Source organism: Mytilus californianus, unplaced genomic scaffold (assembly GCF_021869535.1).
Source record: "Mytilus californianus isolate M0D057914Y unplaced genomic scaffold, xbMytCali1.0.p SCAF_9, whole genome shotgun sequence".
Classification (NCBI taxonomy): Eukaryota; Metazoa; Mollusca; class Bivalvia; order Mytilida; family Mytilidae; genus Mytilus; species Mytilus californianus.
The window spans coordinates 72,480,819-72,496,689 of NW_026262745.1; the positions used below are offsets into that span (position 1 = coordinate 72,480,819).

The following is a 15,871-nucleotide window of genomic DNA, read 5'->3' on the forward strand; positions in this document are numbered from 1 at the left end:
ACTGTTTCACTGATTGACAGGCAATTTTACTAACAGGTGGTGAAAATATCGGATTTGATGATTCTTTCGTATTTAACTGTTGAGTTTCGTGTATTTGATAAGATGGTTATATATTCAAAAGACTTTCGTTGTCGAGGTCATCATCCGGTGAATCAACATATATATATGATCCAGGTCTATACACGATTTCAAAGTTATATGATTGTATGAGTGCTACCCATCGAGCAAATTTGCCTGTTGGTTCCTTAAGCGAAAGTAGCCATTTCAAAGCGGCATGATCCACGTAAGCCGTGAAACTTGTAAATCGGAGATAACAGTCAAATTTCTTTATAGCAAAAACTAGTGCTAGACATTCCAGTTCGGTAATTCCATAGTTTTTTTCATGTTTACTCAATGCACGACCAGCATAGCAAATTACTCTCTCTTGACCACTTTGTTCTTGACAGAGAACAGCACCTAACGCAAAAGAGCTAGCATCAGTGTAAACACGAAAAGGTCTATCGTAGTCTGGATACGCCAAAATCGGTGGTGACGTCAAGGCGGATTTTAAGTGTTCAAATGCACTGTCACATTCTTTTGACCATACAAAATCACAGTTTTTCTTAGACAGTGCATAAAGCGGAGCAGCAATCTTTGCATAATTTTGAACAAATTTTCTATAATATCCTGATAAACCTAAGAAGGCACGTAGATTTTTAAGTTTACGTGGAACGGAATACTTAGTGATTGCGTCGATTTTTGACTTATCTGGCGAAATACCCTCGTTGCTAACTTTTTGTCCTAAATAATTTATCTCCCTTTGAGCAAAGAACATTTTGGGGGATGCAATTTAAGTCCAGCATCTCGTAGTTTAACAAAAACGTCTCTCAAGTGTTCAATGTGTTCCTAAAATGTCTTTGAAAACACTATTATGTCATCTAAATAAATCAAACAAAATTTGAATGTCATTCCTCGTAATACCGTTTCCATTAATCTTTGAAACATTTGAGGGCTATTTTTCAGTCCCATCGGAAGACGTTTAAATTGAAAAAGTCCTAAATGACATTTCCATGCTGTATATTGGCGAGAATTAGGACTGATCTGAGTCTGATAAAATCCACTACGAAGGTCCAAACAACTAAAGTATGAGGGTTGGGTGGCCCCCAAGCTTTCTAATGCATCGTCAGTAGTTAAAAGAGGATGAGCATCCTGTTCTATTATAAAATTAATTTTTTTATAATCAACCACGAATCTATACTCGGTATTGTTTTTTTAGCAACAAGAAAACATGGCGTTGCCCAAGGACTAGTACTTGGTTCTATAATATCTTGTTTTAACATATCCTCTATCATGTTTTCTAATATTTGTTTTTGTTTATTACCAATCTTTTACGGTCGTTGTCTAATCGGTTTTTGATCGCATGGCATGCTAATTTCATGTTGTAAAATATCGCAATTTCCTAACTTTCCACCGTTTACAAAAACATTAGAGTAATTTTCTAGTAAATTTACCAGCTGATCTCATTATCGTTTAGGTCACGACCTATGTGTGAAAGTATTTCCTTCATTACAGAGCCCTCATCTTCGATGGGCGTGTTTTGCACAGACGCAGACGTCTTTGATTCGTTAACAACACACACCTTATCTTTGTCCGATAAGCACACAAATTTCCCTACATTAGAATTCTTCTTAATTGTAATAGGCTTATCTGTTAAATTGCATAAACCATGTGCTACTGTCCCGTTTCTAACCTCCGAAAGTGATTTCGCAGCTTATAAGCTATGAGAAGCCAAAACAGGGGACTCTGTAGAAATACCTAAAATGAAATCAGGCAGACGTGTGCCTTTAATTTTTGCAATAATTACCTTCTCTGACCTGGGGGGTACAGTAACATCAGTTTGTGCAACTAACTGACGCCTAGGATAAAAAGTAACCTTTCTATTTACAAAATCAATCACTGCTCCTTTACTCTTAAGAAAATCAATACCTAAAATAATGTTAGGTTCTAGATCAGGTACTAAATAAAATCTAACATGTGCATTCTCCTTCTCAACTACAATATTTACACTCATTACACCAATAATTTTAACCTTTTCATTATTGGGTATCAAAATAGACTCTTTATCATATATATCAATCTTTACTCTTACACTGATATTTCTCAATTTGCTAATTAAAGAAGGATTTGCGACAGAAATATCTGCACCTGTATCTATCAAGGCAAATGTATCATAACTATCAATAGAAATCTTAATATAATTGTTTATCAAAGAAGCAGCGTTTACTGTACACAACTGTCACTTACTGTTGGGCTTGACGGGTCAATAAGTCCTTCCGGCCTAACTAGTCGCCCCGAACTGTTAGGCTTTTTTAGTTTCCCATATAATATTCTCGACACTCTCTCGCGTAATGTCCACGCTTGTGACAATTATAACACTCGATGTCCCTCTTTTTATTAAAACCAGATTTTTCTTGTATACTGTAACTTCGACAGTCTTTGGCAGAATGTCTGGCTTTCGTACAGAGTTTACACTCTACTTTGTACTCACTTTTGTTTATTCTAGGGGGAGAAATCTGCATAGCGGATATAGTGTCTTTCAAATCGTTGATTGCCTTCTCCTGGTCGGAAAGTTTATTCAACACTGAGTTTGAAGCTCCATATTCGAAGGTGCTTGTGAGTCCGGCCATCGATTCTTGTGCCACTCTTGCAGATTGCACGGCATCTTTGAAGTATTGTAGGTCCCTTTGAATCACAAACACACGTAACGATCCAGGTAGTCCTCTGATGAATACGGTTGTAGTCTCCCTGTCTGTTTTGCACAAACGGCTACACCGTTTCTCAATGTCACTAATGTAGACTTCGAGGGATTCTGATGGAAGCATACATCGTTCATATAAATGTTGTTCAAGCATCCACGTCGGGTGAAGTCCATTAAAATGGTCCTTAAATTTGGTAAATAATTGATCACTGTTTCGTTTAACACTATTAGGCAGACCATTGAACCACGATAGCGCACCTCCTTTAAGTTTGAGACGCATGGCACTTGCGATTTTTTCATTTTCTTTGTTCTATCCATGAAACGCAATCCACGCATCAAATTTATCGAGCCATAGGTTGGCATCTTCTGTAGGTAAACCGGCAAAACTATCTATAGAAAATACCGGTGTAGATTATTTTGATCCATGTTGAAATGTTTTTGGCGTTTGACTTATGTTGTTCATTAAAGCTTCGAAATGTTCCCTGTTCACTGTGGCTGGTGTTGGTGTTGGCTGACTAGGTATTTCGGCTGAATTTTCTTCAGGTTCGGGCTGATTTTGAATAGTAACCTCACTTTCGGAATCGCTCATTTTTGAATGTTCAATAGTTCTGTTTCTCAACTGGTATGACATAACAAGTCCATTTTAAACAACCACCGGGACCTCCACCATATGATACGCTTGTAATCCTCGATGTTGCATAGGACCAAGGTATCAGGGGAACTAGCTGACTAATGATGTATACTTTTTCACTTTTACATTTCTCTCTTACATTGTGGGGTTGTTGACGACGATGTTTGCCAAGATTTTATATCACATCGTATGTGTCCCAATCATTAAAGTTACATTTTTAATTCCATTTCAGTATAGTGTAAAATATCCTTATAATCTATTAATATGTGTTTACAGTTTCAGCTCAGATTATCAACTGACCTAGCATAAATATTTCTTTCTGAATTCCCACAATCGCAACTTTAAACCTTTCAACTCTAACATGTGTTTTCAATCATTTCTCACTCCTATCTAGATCTTACCAACTTTACTCTGAAGTGCTCTCGCCACATCAATATATTGATGGAATTTATGGGATTATTTGTTGATTTCTTTGTTTGTAATTTGTTGATCTTCCTATCACTGTGTTCTTTATGCATAGAAGTACAATGATTGACGATGCTTGGAACTGTCTTAAAATTGTAATGAAATTGTATATAATTATCGAATATATTTTTTACAAAGACAAACATATGTATAGGAACAGTTAAAAGGATAAATCGAAAGGAACAACATTTTGAATAACGGAAAACATACACGAGCAATAGCGAAATAAACATTAGTTCGAGCTCATATAACTACTACAATTAAATAGAGGGGGCTGCCTTGGTAAAATATATGTTGCACTTTGATTGGGGACTGGTCATTTGCAACCGAAGGGTGAGTGGGAAGAAATCAACGGGGCCTTGTAAAATTTTGGGAATGGAAAGGGGGAGTATCCAACTTTTTAATACTTTAAATGGGGGAAAGGGGGGGGGGGAAGGGGGGGGGGGGCATCGAAATGCTTTCAAAATTTGAGCAACTCTGTATTTCAAACATGCAAAAATCATAGCTGATTGGTGAATACACTATTTTTCCTTTATGACCTAGAGATGCGTAATCAAGAGTCGCACAATTTAGATCCGAAATTCTAAGTTTCAACATGCCCTTCCAGGAGACTATTCTTATCTGAAGCTAAAATGGAATGAAGGTGTGGTAAATGTCAATGAGACCATATCTGGCATAGCCAAATAAAGTTCCCTGAAGTCACAACGACTAACCCACATGAAGCTCTAGATCCCCTACTGATACAATATAATAATAATAATAATAATAATAATAATAATAATAATAATAATAATAGAAAGTTGACATTTTGTTAAATTCAACAACATTACGTTATCTTACAGAAGATTAAGTTCCATTGGATGAACAGAATACATGTATTCGTGTTATTTTGTCCCAATCATAAGTAACTGATATTTTAAATTCCTGAAATAATCGTAAATTTACCATTCCTATATTTGAGTTTATTTTTAATTGAACTAAAACGAGCACCTTGCTTCCAAAGGTCCAAATATTTGACCATAAAAACTTAGAAGTGATTGAGCTAGCACAGCATTGCCAATAGGGACATCTGCTATAATTAAGGGGGATTGGTACGTTCCATGCAACTTGGTACTAAATATTCTCAAAAAAGAAAATTATAAACGTTTATTTACTAGTTCTTTAATCTATGTCATATACAGCATTAAACACCACAATGGTGGTGTTTTACACGGAGTTTATGAAGTTAACAATGAAAATATGTCAAACTAAAGTTGCAATCATCCCCTATAGTGATAATGTTATATAGCGGAGGACGTTGCACTTTATTTAATATACTTTTTTGTATATAAATTACGATGATTTGCAAACAAATAACTGTCAAGATTGAGAAAAAAATAATTTATATACATGAATGTAATGGTAGAGTTTTTATGAACCCATAGTTTCAAAGTAATTACACTAGTTGCCATGCGCTTTACATGCTTTATCAGGTTCGCATTTTCTTTGTGGTATAAAATGTATGCCTGAACCCCGTACTCTATACCTGCTTTGTTCTTTTTTAATTAAAAAGATTTCTATAATTCTAGGTTAATTTGAAACTATGATATTTCACTTTGCCATCATGTTATTGTTTTTGTTATTACTTATAAAATTTCATTTTCAAATTTAGAATGTTGTAGGTATAAAAAAAACTACAATTTCCAAATCCTAGATATGTTTTTTTCATTTTCAAATTTTTGTTAAGGTGACGAGATTCTAATTTTTAAGCATTCCAGTGGATGGAAGAAACATTGGAATTTCTCTTATTTTTTTGAAGTCCCTATCTTGAAGAAAGAAAAATAAATTCAAGACCCCACTTCCAAAGACATAAAAATTCCAAACACCCCCTACTCATTACTCAATACTTTTGTTCGTTATAACAAACAATAAAAGCATACAATTTCTATTATTATTATTATTATTATTATTATTATTATTATTATTATTATTATTATTATTATTATTATTATTATTATTATTATATTGTATCAGTAGGGGATCTAGAGCTTCAGGGAACTTTATTTGGATATGCCAGATATGGTCTCATTGACATTTACCACACCGTCATTCCATTTTAGCTTCAGATAAAATACTCTCCTGGAAGGGCATGTTGAAACTTAGAATTTCGGATCTTAAGAATTGAGCCGAGCGGAAATAATTTTCTTTGTGCCAAAATATTACATTGTTTTATTGTATGGGGAGCGCACGGTAGGGTGTGCGACTCTTGATTACGCATCTCAAGGTCATAAAGGAAAAAAAGTTTTATTCACCAATTAGCTATAATTTTTTGCATGTTTGATTTACAGAGTTGCTCAAATCTTTTGAAAACATTTCGATGCCCCCACCCCCCCATTTGAAGTATTAAAAAGTTGGATACTCCCCCTTTCCATTCCCAAAATTTTACAAGGCCCCGTTGATTTCTTCCCACTCACCCTTCGGTTGCAAATGACCAGTCCCCAATCAAAGTGCAACAGATAATTTACCAAGGCAGCCATCTCTTTGTAATTGTAGTAGTTATATGAGCTCGAACTAATATTCATTTCGCTATTGCTCGTGTATGTTTTCCGTTATTAAAAATGTTGTTCCTTTCGATTTATTCTTTTAACTGTTCCTATACATATGTTTGACTTTGAATCTTTAACGTGCAGAGAGTGTGGAATGCACGGGACATCGTTTTCCATACCGAGCGGACGTGGCTGCGTATTTATACATTCAGCACATCCGAACTGACGACCACTTCAGCGAGGGTTTTACTTCGTGACGAGAGAAGATCAGGCAGTCCAATTTTTATCTATACCAGTCAATTCATTGGGGGTTGAAAGAGAGAACGTGTAGTAGTTAATATACGGCAATAGTTATGACATAAATGTAAAAGTACAAAAGTATACTCCTCATGTACGAAAAAACCTTTTTACGGACTCCACCAATAGCACGAGACAAAATTTGTAAATATCATTTAAAGAATTTATATATGGCGTAGATGTATGAGATTACGAAACAAATATAATGGTGAACTATTTCTACATAAAACCAAGGGATATATTGTATTCCACAAAAGACTCTTGATGTTCGTTGCGTTATATTGATTATTGATTGCTGATGTTTAACGCCACTTTTATTACTCTGTGCTATATCGTGGAGAATCCAAGTCAATTAAGGTCAAAGTACGGTCACGAGCAATGTTAACAAACTAGTGATTGCTGTAGTTGAACTACTTAAACAACTCATCCATCGAGGCCCTATTACGTTACAAAATTCTCTTGAATACTAGTTATTTGTCTATAGTTTTGTTTGTTGATAGTATTGACATTTTTTTCTATCTTTGACATTTTCCTTCGAGTTTAATATATTTACCACATGTATCTACTAGTACCTGTATAATTCAAAAACTCTCACAATTAAAATATATAAACAATTGCCAAAAAGTATGCACTTAATTTTGTGTAATATTTAAAGAGCATATTGACGTATAAATGTCCTATTCAGCCGGTTTAAACTGTCATAGAAATAAATTAAAGCTGTATTTTAAGCATATTTATTTATTTAATCACCTCCATTGTACATGTTGCTACGAACAGAACACCGGTATATAAAATAAACACAAAACTGTCACGATTTCCCAATGGTTACAATATGACAAATTAAATGAAAGTGGCGACGAGTCCAAAAAAACGACCCTTATCGCCACTTGTCCTTATGCAAACGTTATGGTTTGACCAAGATTTCAAGAGTCAGTTTTCAATGAAATGTCAGTTAAACGTGTATGAGGTTAAATTTTTGGTTTAAGTTACTTTGAGGTCACATCAAAATGAAACTTGGTGCGCATGTTCATTATGCAGAGAACTGTTTAACAAATATGCAAAATTAACATTGGTACGCAATAGTGCTAGCAGGGATTGGTGTCTTGCACCGATTCTTGATAATGCATCGATTTATCTATTTAACATTAATGTTTTGGCCATAAATTGCTGACTGGTCCTGTAATTAAAAAAAGTTATATGGGGTGTACAAAATATAGAATAAAGGGCTAACATTACAGAAAATGGGTAAAAAAAAATAATAGAGAAAAAATAGGCCAAAATAATAAGGATAGAGAATAATGTGCAAAATTTATGAAGAATATAGAAAAATGGTTAAAAAAATTAGAGAATACAGATTACAAGGAAACCTCGCCCAGACCTTCTTATATTCTTGATATTTCAGCCTATATAGTTACACTGAATTCACGGCCGTAGCGCACTCCTAAAAAAATGAGACAAAGGGGGTCTGGGGATGTGCATCAGCAGGATTTTAGATTCGCCCTATAGGTATAGAACCACTAATTCAGGCCCAGTCAGAAAGAACAAGAAAGTAGTACATATTTTAAACAAAATAGTTCCTACGCATAGCTGTATCTTTGGGTGAAATATTTGGGTAGTTTTGGTATCAAATGAAAGCTTGGGGACTTGGAATCACTGTAGAACCCTTGTTGAAAGTTTCTTTTGATTAATAAAGAAGTATATAAAATTATAATAGGAGTGCACATTTGCCCTGTTGTTCAGATCAGAAGTGCCTGTTTTTGTACTATCAAACTTCCGGGAACCAGTACGCTCTAATATGCAATTAAAGGTTGTGTTGAATTTTTCAGCACAAGTCAGGATAAGGTATAGTTTTGACATGAAATGACTGCCACTTTATTTGAACTTAAGACAAAGTAGCCTTTTATGCTTGAAATTGCAGAATTTAACATAGAAATCAATAGGGCTATGAATTAGTGGTTTTATACCTTAATAGACACACAAATGAATAAAAAAATCAAATTGATTTTCGTCATTTATATGAATTAGAAATTTGGGGAAACGAAAACCCCCAGATACCGAAAAAACAAATATAATAAAAAATACGTAGACATTTATGCTTTTAAAAATCTTTTAAATCTCCTGATGACCATTATATTTTTGGATGACACAGTGGCAAATGCATAGCATAGCATTATACAATATGAAATGAAAATATGCAGATTTGTATGGAAAGTTGTCTCATTGGCACTCATACCACATCTTCTTATTTACTTTAAAGGTACTACAATCTGTCGATACCTATATTTTGGCATTGCACAAGGTCATGTTTTTCTCTGACTGTTGATGACGTCTTCACACTAAATCCATTGGATGTTCGATGTGTACTGATTGATATTTTAGTCTTAATCACATGATTTTTGGTATTAGTTGTTATTGGCTTTGAACTAGCTGTCAGTAACTGCCAGTACTCTCAGATCTTAACTTAGTGTTTTTTGGTGTGGGATGATAGATACAATGACACGTCCGGTCTGTGTTTTCGTTAGATGTTTTCTGCTTTGTGTCGATCTGATGAGTTAAGCCCATTTCAACTGATCTTAATAGTTTGTTCTTATGTTGTACTTTTACACCACTGTCCCATGTTAGGAAGAGGGTTTGGCGCCAGCAAACTAGTTTAACACTGCCACATTCTATATGTGCCTGTCCAAAGTCTGGAGCCTGTAATTCTGTGGTTGTCGTTGGTTCATGTCTGTCATACCGGGTTATTTCTTTCTCGTAAATTGTTTTGTTATAAATTAGGCCGTTAGTTTTTTCAATTGAATTGTTGCATATTTTTCAGGTCAGGTCGGTATTGGGTTTTCTCATTGTTGAAGGCCGTACGGCTGCCTATGATTGCTTACATCCACTTCATTTGAACTTTGGTTGATAGTTGTCTCATTTGCAATCATACCATATCTCCTTATTTTTATATGGCTTTTTAACGGGAGCTTGGAATGTAGTTTTAGGCGTTTATAGCAGTTGTTCTATAGTGAGTCTTGATGTCGTGTCCCTTTGAAGTAAAAGTCTGATTGAATCAGTATTAAAACTCAAAGGCGGATTTGAGTGGGGTAGGGGGCTGGGGGATGGGGCGCCCCCTTATATAGAGCTTCACATATGTGTATGCATAGACTTTTTACAATGTCCAAGTCCTAACGTTGTGTTGACGGTGGGTTTCTTTAAAAAAAAAAAAAGCCTAGACACGCATCAGAAACTATCACGATGCTTAATGAATTGAATACCAGTTCATAATAACATTTGAAGATACGTATAATTTCATGTAAACAATTTAGAAATTCATTTTGTTTTGGATTCAAGAAATGCCGAACTCCTAGTGAATTTGTCTGTTTTTTTTATGATTTCATCATTCTTCGACGGCTATATCAAAAACAGACCCAGCTTGCAAAAAAAAAAAAAAAACAAACCCACCTACAGCAATTTTTTTCTAATAAAAACAAAGCAAAAAATATCTTAAAACTAGACGGGACACTTACCTCACGAAACATATTTACCATACAAAAAAAAAAAACTGATAACCATTTCAAAATACGACTTTGAAAGCTGAGCTGAAAAAAATCTATGATATGAATTTTCTTCCTGGTTTTGAAAGAAAGATTCTTTTTTTAGACACTAACGCGGCTGTCAAAGAAAGCACCATTTTTTCTTTGTAATCGTAAGTTTACGTTACGTTTACGATCACCTTTGTGAAACACTCGTAGCTAAATCATACGTTTAAGGTAAGTTTAATCGTAAACGTAAATCGTACGATTTTTTGTGAAACGCTAGCCAGGTTGATCTGTTGTTATTATTGTAAAAGATACCTAATAGTTGGTCTGAAATACAAATTTACATTGTTTATTACAGGTGTCCCGAAGACAGCCCTTTTCGCCACAAGATGGTATATAGTTCAAGCAAAGGCTATTTAAAGAAAGCGCTAAAACTCGCTACAGAAGTACAGGGAACAACCATTAATGATTTCGATTATGATATAGTAAAAGCCATTATCATTCGATACACACAATTTTAATGTTATGAATTTAATAATTCACTCTTATAACAGACTTAAATTGTTTTTCGAAGACTCTATTTGTAAATTTAGACATGAGAAATACCAACTTTTGTCTTAAAGGAAGTTGTAAGGAAGACAACTCAATATTTTTAGCGACTTTAATTAAGTGTCCTGTCAATCAATGTCAGCTTTTGGTACGTGTTTCAATGGTCTGTACAAAGTGTGAATCATTTGCTTATGTTTGAGTATGTATTCATCATCAGTTTTGATAGTTTTGACTGATCAATGTTTTTAAAGTTGTAAACTATATTAATTTTTAAAGTTATAAACTATATTAATCACAACATAATCCTCCCTATAATCTTAACAATTTTTTTTATCCCCAGTAATATTATACAGTTTTTGTTATTGGTCGCAGGAATTGAGCAAAATTCAGGTCCAGATCAGAGTAATAAAAAGAATTTGAAAATAGTACACAATGATGTGTTTAGTTTACTTCCTAAGTTAGACCTCGTTAACAATGAAGTACATGAGTATGACATTATTTGTATATCAGAATCTCATCCCGACAAGCCAATTAATGATGACCAAATTAAATTAAATGGGTTTCATAAACCTAAATGGTTAGATAGAAATAGACATGGTGGAGGTGTGACCATTTTTGTGAAAAATAGTCTACATTGTATTATACGGAATGACCTATCCGTAAGCAATCTTGAGTTACTTTGGATTAAAGTGAGGAATTGTAACAATGACAAATTTTTAGTTCTCATATATGGGACTTATTTAGTGAGTCAGTAGATAAAGCACTTGATTGTAATTTGTCACTTTTCCTTTGTGGTGATTTTAATTGCGGTATGTTGTCAAGCACAAGTAACTCTTTCAAAAAGTTACTTAACCGTTTAAATTTAGAAAATGTTGTTTGGGAGTCTACCAACTTTACAACCCAAACTGGAACTTGTATTGATTTATGTGTGACAAATCGCAAAAACTTAATTAAATCAGTAACTGTTCTTACTCCGATATGCAGTTCTCATTCTCCTGTTTCAGTTGAAATTTCATTTAGAACTTTTAAACAACACTCGTTTAAAAGACAAATTCGAAATTTCAAACGTGCAGATTATGAGGGTCTTAAAAACCAGTTGATCGAAACTGACGGGGATGATGTAGTTTTTAACTCAAATAATATAAATGATGTTTATATGAACTTTGTCAAACATTTGAAAGTAATGTCAATAGATATATAACTACTAAAACTATTACAGTACGACCAAATGATAAACCGTTTATCAACAACTTAATTAGAAACAAGATAAGACATCGTAATAGAATTCACCATAAAGCGAAAACTTCAAATGTACAGATCACTGGAAAAAATGTTGAGAAATTCGTAATGAAATTATTAGTTTAGTTAGAAAGACAAAAGATGACTTTAAGTGCAAACTGACATCACAACTTATTAATAAAAAATATTCCTCCTGGTAAATGGTGGCCCAAGTCGGTGTCAAATTTCACAAAAACAGAGATTCACCCCCTTTTGTAGAATATGATGGCCAAATTTGTATTCATCCATTGCACAAATCAGAGATCCTGAACAACCATTTTGCAAATATAGTTAATATTGATACGGAACCAGAAATTCCTGATAATAACGAGCCTCCTCCATGTCATTTAAACAAATTCGTCATCACTGAGAAAGAAATTTTAGACCAGTTAAAAATTTTGAATATAAATAAATCAGCTGGACCTGACGGTATCAGTCCTAGAATTTTAAAAGAGGTTGCTAGCTTTATTTCTAAACCATTAACTAAATTATTTAATATGTCTCTTTCAGCTAAACAGGTTCCATTGTTATGGAAAATTGCACATGTTAATCCTATTTTCAAAGGAAAAGGTAGTCCACATTCAGCTCTTAACTAACGTCCAATTTCTGTTACTAGTATTGTTTGTAAGGTTATGGTAAAGGTTCTTTTTAAACACTTGTATAATTATACGAGGAGTAATAACCTTTTGTCAAAGTGTCAATCTGGATTCCAGCCAGGTGACTCTATTTTAATAAGTTAATTGAAATATAACATAAAATTATCAGTAATATGGATGTAAGGTTTGTATTTTGTGATGTATCTATGGCTTTTGACACAAAGGACTTTTATTTAAACTTTAACAATCTGGCTTAAATGATCAGCTCTTATCTTGGATAGAAAGTTATCTTTCAGATCGTCAACAAACGGTAGTTTCAGAAGGTTTTTCATCAACTCTTAGAAGTATACATAAAGGTGTCCCTCAGTGATAATTGTTGGGACCCTTTCTGTTTCTCATTTATATGAATGATATAGTAAATGACATTGTTAATGATATTAGACTTTTTGCAGATGACACCTCTTTATATGTTATAGTAGATGATGATCATGCTGTAGCAGCTGCTTCTTTGACTGATGACTTAGATGTTATCTCAAATTGGGCAAAATCATGGGCTGTTCAATTAACTCAAAGAAAACAAAAAATATTGTATTTACTAGAAGGGACAGGGAGCATCCGCCTGTATTTTTTGGGATAAATGGTGAAGAGGTTGAGAAAATAAATATTCACTGTCATCTTGGGATAACATTTCAGTCATCAACTTCATGGAACACACATATTGATAATATTTATAAAAATGCATGCTCTCGTTTATCTGTGCCTCGACAAGTTAAACATTTATTAGACAGGAATTCACTTATACGTATTTACTATGCTTTTATTACACCTATATTAGAGTGTGGATATGTTGTTTGGGCCAATTGCTCCCAGCACGAGTCCGAGCTTCTTGCAAATATTCAAATAGAAGCTGCTAAAGTTATTACTGGCCTACGGCGTAATTCCTCAAGACAAAAACTTTATATTGAAGTAGGATTAGAAACTCTGGAGTATAGACTAAATAAACATAAGCTTATACTGTTTTATAAAATATTAAATGGGATGACACCTGCATACTTATATGAGTTAGTCCAGCCATATTTTCCGAGACAAACCCCTTATACTTTGAGGAATGAAAATAATACTGTTCACCCTCCTCTTGCTAGAACTAACTCTTACTTTAATAGTTTCATTCCCACTATAAGACTTTGGAATAGTCTTCCTCTAAGTATACACAAATCCCCAAGTTTGTGTATATTTAGCTGGATAAGTTTTATAGGACTGATGAAATATTTAAACCTCTCAATTATGGGATAAGGAAACATAACATAAGTCATTGTCAACTCAGAAATAATGCTAGCAACCTAAAATCTCATTTGTTTAATCAATTTTTATCAGAGAACACTATTTGTGCAAACTGTAATCACCCTGTTGTGGATAACAAGCATTTCTTATTATTTGCCCTAAGTAAAATGATGTAAGACAGATTTTACTTTATTCCATTTACTCAAGTGTTGATAATGTTGACATAAATATTGATTTATTACTCTTTGGAAACAGATTATTTTCATATGATATGAATATTGCTATTTTTAAATCTGTTCAGAAATATATCAGTGACACTCACCGTTTTGTTTGAAATTTTCTTAATTTTTATTTTATTTAGTGTTTTTTTTTTCATTTCTTTCCTTTCTTTTTCCCCTTCAACATTAATACATTTATTCCACTAAGTAAGCTTAGTGTCTCTTCCAAACATTAAATATATATTTCTAATGAATTATAGAGGATATTTACATGTCTCAAGGTACATGTACTTGAATAAATGATGATTAATTGCCTACATATACTTTACATTTAGTAATTAACACAGTGACTGTAAATATATATTTGCTTGTGTGTGCTCATAAGTAGCATGTATTTTCCACTATATAATATTATTTTAAATACAGTTGTTAATATTTGATTTATACCGTGTACATGTAATATGGAGAGAGCTTTTATATGCTGTGCCTGTTGCTCAATCCTTTTCATATCTTAATGAATAAAATATGTTTAAAATCAAATTATGGTGGTACATAACACTACAGGGAGATAACTCTGTAAAAATCAGCTGAACGTTTTAATCACGTTCTATTGTTAAGGAAATATTAAGCTTCTCAATGATCAAAATTAGTGTTTTTCAAACTGCTATATATCCAATGAAATTTTTCCGATAAAGTGTGGTTCAAGTTTGTTGAAATTTTTATATTTTTGTCAAAGGGTCAAAGTAAATATTTTGTCAAAATTTTATGAAAATTAAACGAGCCAAATTAATTTTAGTCAAGGTGTTTGGTACCACCTTAAGATACGGAAAAAATTTCCGAAATCAAGTTCAATAATCCATCCCTCAATTCCCATACGTGATTTACATTTTTGTATTTATTCGTGTTTTGGAAAGACAGTCTTATCGCATTATTATATAAATCTATGGAAGATTCATGCTTTTTGTAAAAAACATATTAGTACAAGTCAAACAATTTTGATATAATAACTAATTTAAATATTTGCTCTTATAACAGATTGGAATTGTCTTTCTTATATACATGGGAAATATCAACGTTTATTTAAAAAGAATTTGTAAGAACGACAATTCAAAATTATTTAGAGTTCAATTAAGATACGGAAGAAATTTCTGAAATCACATTTTTGTATTCCTTCGTGTTTTGGAAAGACAGTCTTATTGTATTATTACATTAATCTATGGGAGATTCATGTTTTATCTTGTTGTTACATTCATATAACGTCGTTTTATTAAAAACACCATTGAATGTTTATGTTTTGTAAATCTTGACGCTTTCAATAAAATTTAACAAGTAGTAAAACAGCTCGCGTTTTAAGATTGTTTTTTATTATTATCATTATTATTGTAATAATTTTTGTCTTTGTGTTTTTTTTTTTACAAAAAAAACAAATAAAAGATTTCTTTTTATGTTGTAAAAATACCACTTTTCGCTTTTTATGAATCAGCTTTTGAGATATTGTTATCTATGTCGTTTACTGCAAGAGTTGATTTTAAATGAGTTTTCAAAAGCTTTCAAATACAATAAAACATTTCTCTTCTTAGTTGTATTAGTGTTTTACTTCTTTACATCGAAAAAAAAAAGAAAAATTCATTGAAAAGGAAACTCGACCAAATAAAAAGCTGAGTAACAGATATGAGAAACAAATGATATGTAGGATTAAATGACTATGTTTCTTAGAATTGAATATCCACCAATTTAAAGATAATTTATTAATAGACTACGTACTGTTGACAACAG

The 15,871-nt window shown here is 33.0% G+C and overlaps 1 long non-coding RNA gene across 1 annotated transcript in view; it reads left to right on the forward strand.

The window, feature by feature from the left end:
• The window catches only part of LOC127714623 (uncharacterized), a 28,538-nt gene extending 13,043 nt beyond the window's left edge, over window positions 1–15,495 (forward strand). The window contains exon 6 of the long non-coding RNA XR_007987823.1: window positions 10,532–15,495. This is a non-coding gene — a long non-coding RNA (uncharacterized LOC127714623). The remainder of the gene's footprint in view (window positions 1–10,531) is intronic.
• Window positions 15,496–15,871: the final 376 nt, after the last annotated feature.